Source organism: Pseudophryne corroboree, chromosome 5, assembly GCF_028390025.1.
Source record: "Pseudophryne corroboree isolate aPseCor3 chromosome 5, aPseCor3.hap2, whole genome shotgun sequence".
NCBI classification, from domain to species: Eukaryota; Metazoa; Chordata; class Amphibia; order Anura; family Myobatrachidae; genus Pseudophryne; species Pseudophryne corroboree.
The window spans coordinates 79,420,801-79,429,041 of NC_086448.1; the positions used below are offsets into that span (position 1 = coordinate 79,420,801).

General features: G+C 44.4%; 1 long non-coding RNA gene across 1 annotated transcript in view; it reads left to right on the top strand.

Moving 5' to 3' along the window:
- Positions 1-3,212, top strand: part of LOC134928797 (uncharacterized) — a 127,884-nt gene extending 124,672 nt beyond the window's left edge. Inside the window, exons 3-6 of the long non-coding RNA XR_010178018.1 lie at positions 361-405; positions 821-941; positions 1,266-1,400; positions 2,953-3,212. This is a non-coding gene — a long non-coding RNA (uncharacterized LOC134928797). The remainder of the gene's footprint in view (positions 1-360; positions 406-820; positions 942-1,265; positions 1,401-2,952) is intronic.
- The last annotated feature ends 5,029 nt before the right edge of the window (positions 3,213-8,241 follow it).

Below are 8,241 nucleotides of genomic sequence, written 5' to 3' on the forward strand. Positions count from 1 at the left end.
TATATATATATACACACAAAACAGAAAATGATTAATTCAGCCTCTTAGATAAAGAGATTTATTTCCTTATAAAATATAAGTGGTGATTTAGTATAGAAATTCCTGTCACTTATATTTTCCCTTTACCTATATATTAGGGCACTCTGTACAACATTGCCTTCTACTTCATTTTCTACACTAGTCTCATTTTTTTAAACTAAAAACTCATGAATATCCAGTTGTAATTGATGTATAAAATGTATATGTAAGATAGCTGTAACTCTGTAGCTTTGCTGCTGGTTACTGTGACATCACACCTAGCCTGTGACATCACTAGCCTGAGACATCACAATGCTTCATCCTGTAACATTCTATCTACAGCTGCAGAAGTTTCCAGTCACCATGCAGGAAGACAGGTAGGAGGAGGTGAGTCCTACATAGCAGGGTATGATGGAGGGGGGTAAGGAAGACAGAGTGCAGTATAGTCAGCTGAAAGGCAAGACAAGATAGACAGAACATGGAATATAGGTACAAGGACACATAAATAGGAGAAGCACAGGAAGGAACAACATATTTAGGAATAAAAATGTAGCGTTACAGGAATAAAGAGGGCAGTATGGAGGATAAGCACACATACAGGGGATGCAGATAACTTGGGTCTCTATGAGGCAGGATCGTGGCTTTGGGATGAAAAAGTTAATAAAATAGATAAATGGGATATTGATAACTGTGAAAGTATCTTGTTTGGTTTAAGGAAAATTGGGAAACTGGTTGACTCATGGACATTTTATTGTACTTAAACTAGTACTATGCTTAACGATAGTCTTTTGTGTTTTTTTAGATCATCTGGCAAAGAGATTTGCAGAGTGTCGGGTGACCGGCAAAGAGATCTGCAAAGTGTCAGTTGAAGACGATGGGAGGGGTCACAGAGGTAGCAACGACTGGAGTATAACATGCAGGAGGTAAGTTACCATACTCTCTCTCTGCACATGTTACATCTGCCCCACCTGCAGTGCACATGGTTTTGTCCACTAGAGAACAAATTTGCTGCTGCGATCAGGTCTGAATTAGGCCCAGTGTATGATATTAACATGGTCCTAACAATAGGGAAGATAAAACCTGGAGCAGATAACTTGGGTCTCTATGAGAAAGGATCTTGGGTTTTGGATAAAAACTCAATAAAACAGATAAATTGCAAATGAATAAAAATGAAAGTACGTAACAAAATGTAGTTGTATAATAACTATACACATATTATGTCTGATCAGCAAATTCTGGTTATTTAGATCATCATTTGGCAAAGTTCTGGCAAAGAGATTTGCAGAGTGTCGGGTGACCGGCAAAGAGATCTGCAAAGTGTCAGTTGAAGACGACGGGAGGAGTCGCAGAGGAATTAGTGACTGGAGAATAGCATGCAGGAGGTAAGTTACCATACTTGTGTAATTGTGTGTGTGGTGGGGGGTATTGAGAGCACAGTACAAAACATAGGGTCTATGGTGGGGGAGAGCGGACAATACAAAACATGCAGAAGGGGCAACTTGGTATAGCACATACAGATGGTGTGGGGGCACAATACAAAAACATAGAAATTGTGGCGTACTCTATAGGACATATAGAGGAAGGACATACACTCCTGGGGGTTGCGAGATGTAGAACATACTGTATACAGAAAAACAGGAAGGGTGGGGAGAGCATGATACAGAACATACAGATTGGGGGAAGAACAATACAGATCGGGGGAGATAGTGAAATGACTGACATATACAGTATATCAATGAACTGGGGGCAGGAGTACAAAGCCTGGGAGAGTGATAAAGTGGAGAGAGATAAACTAACAACCAATCAGCTCCTAGTTGTCATTTTTCAAACACAGCCTATAACATGGCAGATAGGAGCTGATTGGCTGGTACTTTACCTCTCTCCACTTTATCACTCTGCAGGGCTTAACACATCTCCCCCATAGAATAACCAAATGATGAAATGGTACAGAATGGTATAAATGATGTGAATTGGAGCTGTAACAAGGGACTGTTTCCCTATCTTTACATATAATAAAGGTGACATAGTCCTTTCCCTAGAGTCCTTCTCCTTACCGCTCAGGGGGCCTGATTCAGATGCGGACGCAGCGCTGCTGTTGCACCAAGTGGCTCAATGCTTAATCACTGTGCATGTGTGTAAGCTGCACTGCGCACGAAATGTAATCAAGCTCACATAGAGGATCCCATCGCAAAGTGATTGACAGGAAGTCAGCGTTTGAGGTGGTAACGGGGGTGGCTAACTGTATACAGGCGTGTCAGGTCCGTTCAAACACCGTTCCATGTGCGTGCATAAATTACCCATTGTGACCTGTGTTGCTGCTGGAGAGCCCCCTGTGTCTAGGGGACTTGCTCAGCCTGCGACTGCTCAGACTCACAATAGAATTGTGAACGGTAAGATTACAGCAGCGATCGCTTCAACAACCACAACTGAATCAGGCCACAATTACACCATTATATTTTACTATTTTATCACATTTAACAACTAAGGGGTCAGTTGAATTAGATGCGAGTTTGTCTTACAACAGCCGCACTTTCCGGTAGCCCCATAGGCTGAATCTGGCCACGAAGGGTGTGAGTTTGGATGCTGTTGAAACGTCGCAGCAATGGTAACTCGTACCTAATTGGATTGACCCCTAAATGTTAGCATTTTATAGCTTTTATTATTTACTGGTCACATTTCTTTTCTGAAGGTACTCACTTATTACTACAAGAAAGAACTTATCTCCCCCAATGTGTGTATTGTATAAAAAACAATGGGCCCTTTGGGATAATTGTCCTTATTTTAGGTATTTTCCATGTCCTCAGTAGTTAGAGTAACATATTTACATAGAGAGATTTTCTCTCTACACAACCACACCACTGTCTGCAGTTTGTCTCTCTGTTTGTTCATCCACTAACAATGATTTTTCATCTCTTCCTCTTTGTCTACACGCAGTGGGTGATCCCTGAATAGCTGCCCTGGGAGGAGAGCTGCGGACACATGCTCCAAATGTTGGGACATATGCATTACCTATTAGGAGATGCGGTAAAGATGCCGGATGTTGGGTTTACAGCAGTCAGAATACTGACACTGGGATCCCGACACTCTTCAGAATCCCGACGTTGGAACGCCGAATGGACAAGGATACCGACACCCGTATCCCCAGGATCATAGGTTTAGGGCTGGGCAAGGGGAGTTAGGTTTAGGTATCAGGCATGGGGGGAGGGGGAGTAGACTGCGGGGGAGGGAGGGTTAGTTTTACGTATCAGGCGGGGGGTTATGGTTAGGCATCATTCAAGGGGTAGGGTTAGGCTGCAGGTGGGGGGAGGTTAGGGTTAGGCTGCAGGTGGGGATAGGGTGGATTAGGCACCCCCAGGGAAGGTTATGGTACGTGGGAGGGAGGGTTAGGTTTAGGCATCAGGCGGGAGGGTTAGGTTTAGGCATTAGGTGGGAGGGGGTTAAGTTTAGGATGTGGGTGGAGCTTAGGGTTAGGCACCCCCAGGGGTGGTTAGGCTGCGGGGGAGGGAGAGTTAGGTTTAGGCGGGGGATTAGGTTTAGTCATCAGGCGGGGGGGTTAGGATTAGGCTGCGGGTGGGGGAAGTTAGGGTTAGGCTGTGGGTAGGGTGGGTTAGGCACCCCTGGGAGTGGTTAGGCTGCAGGGAAGGGAGGGTTAGGTTTAGGCAGCAGGGACGGAGGTTAGTATTAGGCACCTCCGCGGTAGGGTTAAGCACAAAGGGGGGAGGTTAGGGTTAGACTGCGGACAAGCAGGGTTAGGGGGTAGGGGAGAGGGGAGAACACCCCTTACTCACCCCTGTCGGTCTTTTCTGTACTGGGATTCCGGCATTGGTATGACAACCACCGGGATTCCATGCGCCGGGATATCATACTGACCCCTCTATTAGTGCACCTCTTAATGCCCAGAGGGAAGGGCAATCCTGAGGCCATGGTTCCCCAGAGGTTTCCCCCCAAGGGGGTTTTCCTCTCCTGAGTGCTGAAGGATGACTCTTTGTGAGTCCAGAGGTGTAGCTTTTATGCCATAACCAATCTCATGCCGTCCCTGCAATGTATAAGAAGTAAAATAATTGCTAATGCGATCACTATACTTCTGGGTTTAGACCCCGGCTGCGCTACTTCACATGTGCAATCGTCAGACTGAATATGTGAGAGCAGACAGTAATGCAGAGGGATCCCAAGGATCCTTCTCCTGGGAATTATTGCATAATGTAGCCCAGAGGCTACAAAATCCATTTAGAAATGGCATTAGCTGCCGGGCCAAGCTCAGAAATGCTTTGCATTCTGGAGCTTGGTGAGTTTCACAGTTTATCATCTGCTGTAAAAACTTTTGGTGGCTGTCTTTGTAATCACAATAGGAGGAATGCAACAGATATCTCCAATATCCATTGCAGTCCCCAATACATACATTCAGGGGCTGGTTAATATTTGTGGGCAGCCCCCAAAACTGACTGTTTTTGGAGATGTCTCGCAAATATTATTTATTAAATGTTCCACTTAATAAACTTTTTATATTTTAACATAAACTAAAAAATGTTTTATGTATTCATTGACTGAGTCTCCCGTCTTTACTGAATGCTAATTTCACAGGGTCCGCAAATTATTACTGATATGACTGTTACTCTACTGTCCTGACCTGCTGTATAGCAGCCAGACATATATTTCATATACAGCACTCTTGGGGAGATGTATCAAGCCTTGGAGAGAGATAAAGTGCAGATGTCCAAACCACTCAATCATCTTCTGTACATGAAATGATACCTGTAGTTAGAAGCTTCATTTGATTTGGGCAAATAATCAACTTTTTCTCTCTCCACGGCTTGATACATCTCCCGGAAAATATCATGTCTTCTTTTCTTTTTGAGTCTGGCATTTCTTATACTGTCCTCATAGAGAAGCCTCTTTCACCTCCTTCCACCATTTCTGCACCATCTGCACATGTGGGGAGCAGTACACGTTAAGATGGTGATGAGGGCATAACAGAAATTGAGGATTCGTGTGTGGAAGTGGAACAAGATGAGAGGGATATGTGTATACTACTACTACTATCTGACACCGAGATGGCATAAGACCAAAAAAGCCACTTCTTAGGTGTGGAATTATTTTTGCATAAATCCTGACAATGATAGTGAAGGCATCTGCTCCATTTCTGAGGCCAAAGTTAGTAGAGGTAGGGACATTAGCCATCTAGGCACCTCCTCCGTGTTACGTCATTTGCGGCAGATTCATGATTTTTTTTACAAGATTATAATGTAATTAACACCCTCATCATCAACCTCCTCATTAGTGATTAGTGGTAGTCCTTCCAAAAAATTTTTTGTGGGGACCCAAAAAAAGTAAGCACTTCAGCCACAAAAGTTGCAGTCCCAGTCGCTGAATTGCTTGGTTTATTACACTGTGCATGTTCTTTTTTTTTTTAACATCAATAATTTTTATTGAATTTAATATCGAATGCAAAAAGAAAAAAAGGGGGGGTACAGAAAAAAGAACAGGGTGGGGAGGGATGCACACATCAATGAAATGCAACATACATATAGAACAGATAACATAACACTAAGTAGGTATACAGGTATCCTAGTCATGTTAACGGTTTGAAGTGCGCATAGCTAATTCAATAGGGTTTCTCTACTCCGTCTCTAGCATCCGGTGGGAAGCGGTTGACAACATTATAAGTGTAATATCTAGTGTAAACCAAATGGGAAAGCATGAGAGATAGAGCACTCAAGAAGTAGAAGATTTCTCATTCAGGCTGAATTGTAAGGGGGATGTCTTCCCCGGGTGTGATATGAGGGCAGAACCTTCCCCCTCCGTGACGTATTCATGCCAATGGAACCATTTCACAATGGGAGAGGAAGCAGAGGAGGAATAAGGTACACATTCAGTTTCCATGGTATAATGGAAATTAACTTTATGGAACACCCTTAGAGCAGGGGGGACCACCGCCTGTTTCCAGGCTTGGGCCAAGGTTGCCCTTTCTGCTATACAGATGTGTCCCAACAAGTACCTCTGGGAGGCTGATACCTCCAGGGGATACATATGTAGGAGAGCCAAAGCTGGGGACGGGCTTAAAGATAGGCCTAGAACTTTATTTATCAGTGTAAATACTTCTGCCCAGAAAGTTTGGAGAAGGGGACATGACCAGAAAATATGGTACAAATGTCCTATTTCTCCGCAATTCCTCCAACATAGTGGTGAGCAGGAAGGCCAGAAGGTGTGCAGTCTGTCCGGGGTCAGGTATAATCTATTCAGTAATTTAACATGCATTTCTGAATGGTTTAAACAGCGAGACATGCGAAATGTTAAACGATATAATTTCTCCCATTGTGACTCTGCTATGGGAATACCCAAGTCCCCCTCCCAGCGCCTCTGAGCATTAGACTTTTGGTATGGGACTAATGAGATGAGTGTATTGTACCAATAAGTGATATCTTTAGTTGATGAAGATAATACCACGCGGGATCGAATAGACTGAACTAGAGAGCTGGGGGGAGTTTGTACGATGGGTAGACTCTGGAACCAGTGTCTGATTTGAAAGTAGTGAAACAGTTCAGTACTTGGGAGGGAGAATTTATCGTGCAATTGGGCGAATGGAAGGAAAGTAGTTCCATCTAATAAGTCTCCAAGGGTATAAATATTACAAGCAGTCCACGTAGAGATATGTAAGTTGGGAATTAACTTACTCACTGCTTTAAGTGAAAGGGTCGTGTGGGGGGTAGTAATGCCAGGGAGCTTACTCATCAAACTATCCCATATTCGTAGAGAAGAAGCCGTAGAGGGAAGGATATTCAAACCATTGGGACGGAGGACCTTAGGAGTCCACAGCAAATCTGCTAAGGGGTATCCTATGCACCCGACCTCCTCAATGTGAGCCCAGAGGGGTGCGGGATTGGAGATGTACCAAGATTTCAGTTGGGCAAGCACACAAGCTTCTTGATACATACTTAGGTCAGGCAATGCGAGGCCTCCTCTGTGTCGAGGAAGTATCATTCTAGCATGTGCCAGTTTTGCGGGGTGCGATTTCCACAGGTATCTTGTCAGAACAGCTCTGCATTTATCGAGATACGGTTTGGGAAAAGAATAAGGTATAGTGCGAAATAAATACATAAGTTTGGGTAATAAGGACATTTTAAAGGCAGATAAACGTCCCAGCCAGGATATCTCATACAGCAGCCACGAGGATGTCAGGTTCTGGAGAGTGAGTATCAGGGGAGGGAGATTTAAATCGAACACAGCCGAGGAGGTAGGGGGAATATGTATCCCGAGGTATGTAAGTGAGTTAAGTTTCCAGTTGTATGGGTATTGAGAACGTAAAGCAGCCATGAGTGTATCGGGTAATTGGACAGGTAAAGCGTCAGTTTTAGTTGTGTTCAGTTTATAGTATGAGGCCTCGCTAAAGCCGTGTAGTATCGAGTGTAGATGCGGGAGAGAGGAGGAGGGGCGAGATACGAAGAGGAGAACGTCGTCGGCAAAGAGACACAACTTATGGGAGAGTCCTCCATGGGTCAGGCCAGGGAATGCAGCATCTGCTCTGATTTTAGCTGCCAGGGGTTCAATACCTAGAGCATATATCAAAGGTAAGAGAGGGCAGCCCTGGCGGGTTCCATTAGTAATTGGGAAGGCGTCCGACAAGAATCCATTGCTAAAAACCCTTGCTGACGGTAAGGTATATAATGCTAAGATTGACGCCAGAATCTGGGCCGAGAAGCCAAATTTAACCAAAACAGTACGCATATATAGCCAATTTAGTCTGTCGAACGCCTTCTCAGCATCCAATGAGAGTAACAAAAATCCCTCGGTGTCAGGGGCCCTATCTATCAGGTTAAAAACCCTGCGGGTGTTGTCAGAGGCCTGTCTGCCAGGTACAAACCCAACTTGATCGGGGTGAATCAACAGTGGTAAATAAACACTAAGTCGGGACGCTATCATTTTAGCATAGAGCTTAACATCACTATTAAGTAATGCAATTGGTCTGTAATTGTGGCAGTGGGCAGGGTCTTTCCCAGGTTTGGGGATAGCTACTACCTGAGCCTCCAGCATTTCTTTACGGAAGGTACCAGTACTAGTTATATCATTAAACAGAGCGGTCAAAGTGGGGGAGAGATGGTCCGCAAAGGAAGCATAAAAGTCGTTAATAAACCCATCGGGGCCAGGGGCTTTATCCTTAGGGAGGGATTTAATTGTGGATTCGACCTCTATTGCGGTCCAAGGAGCATTTAAGGCGTCTAGCTGATC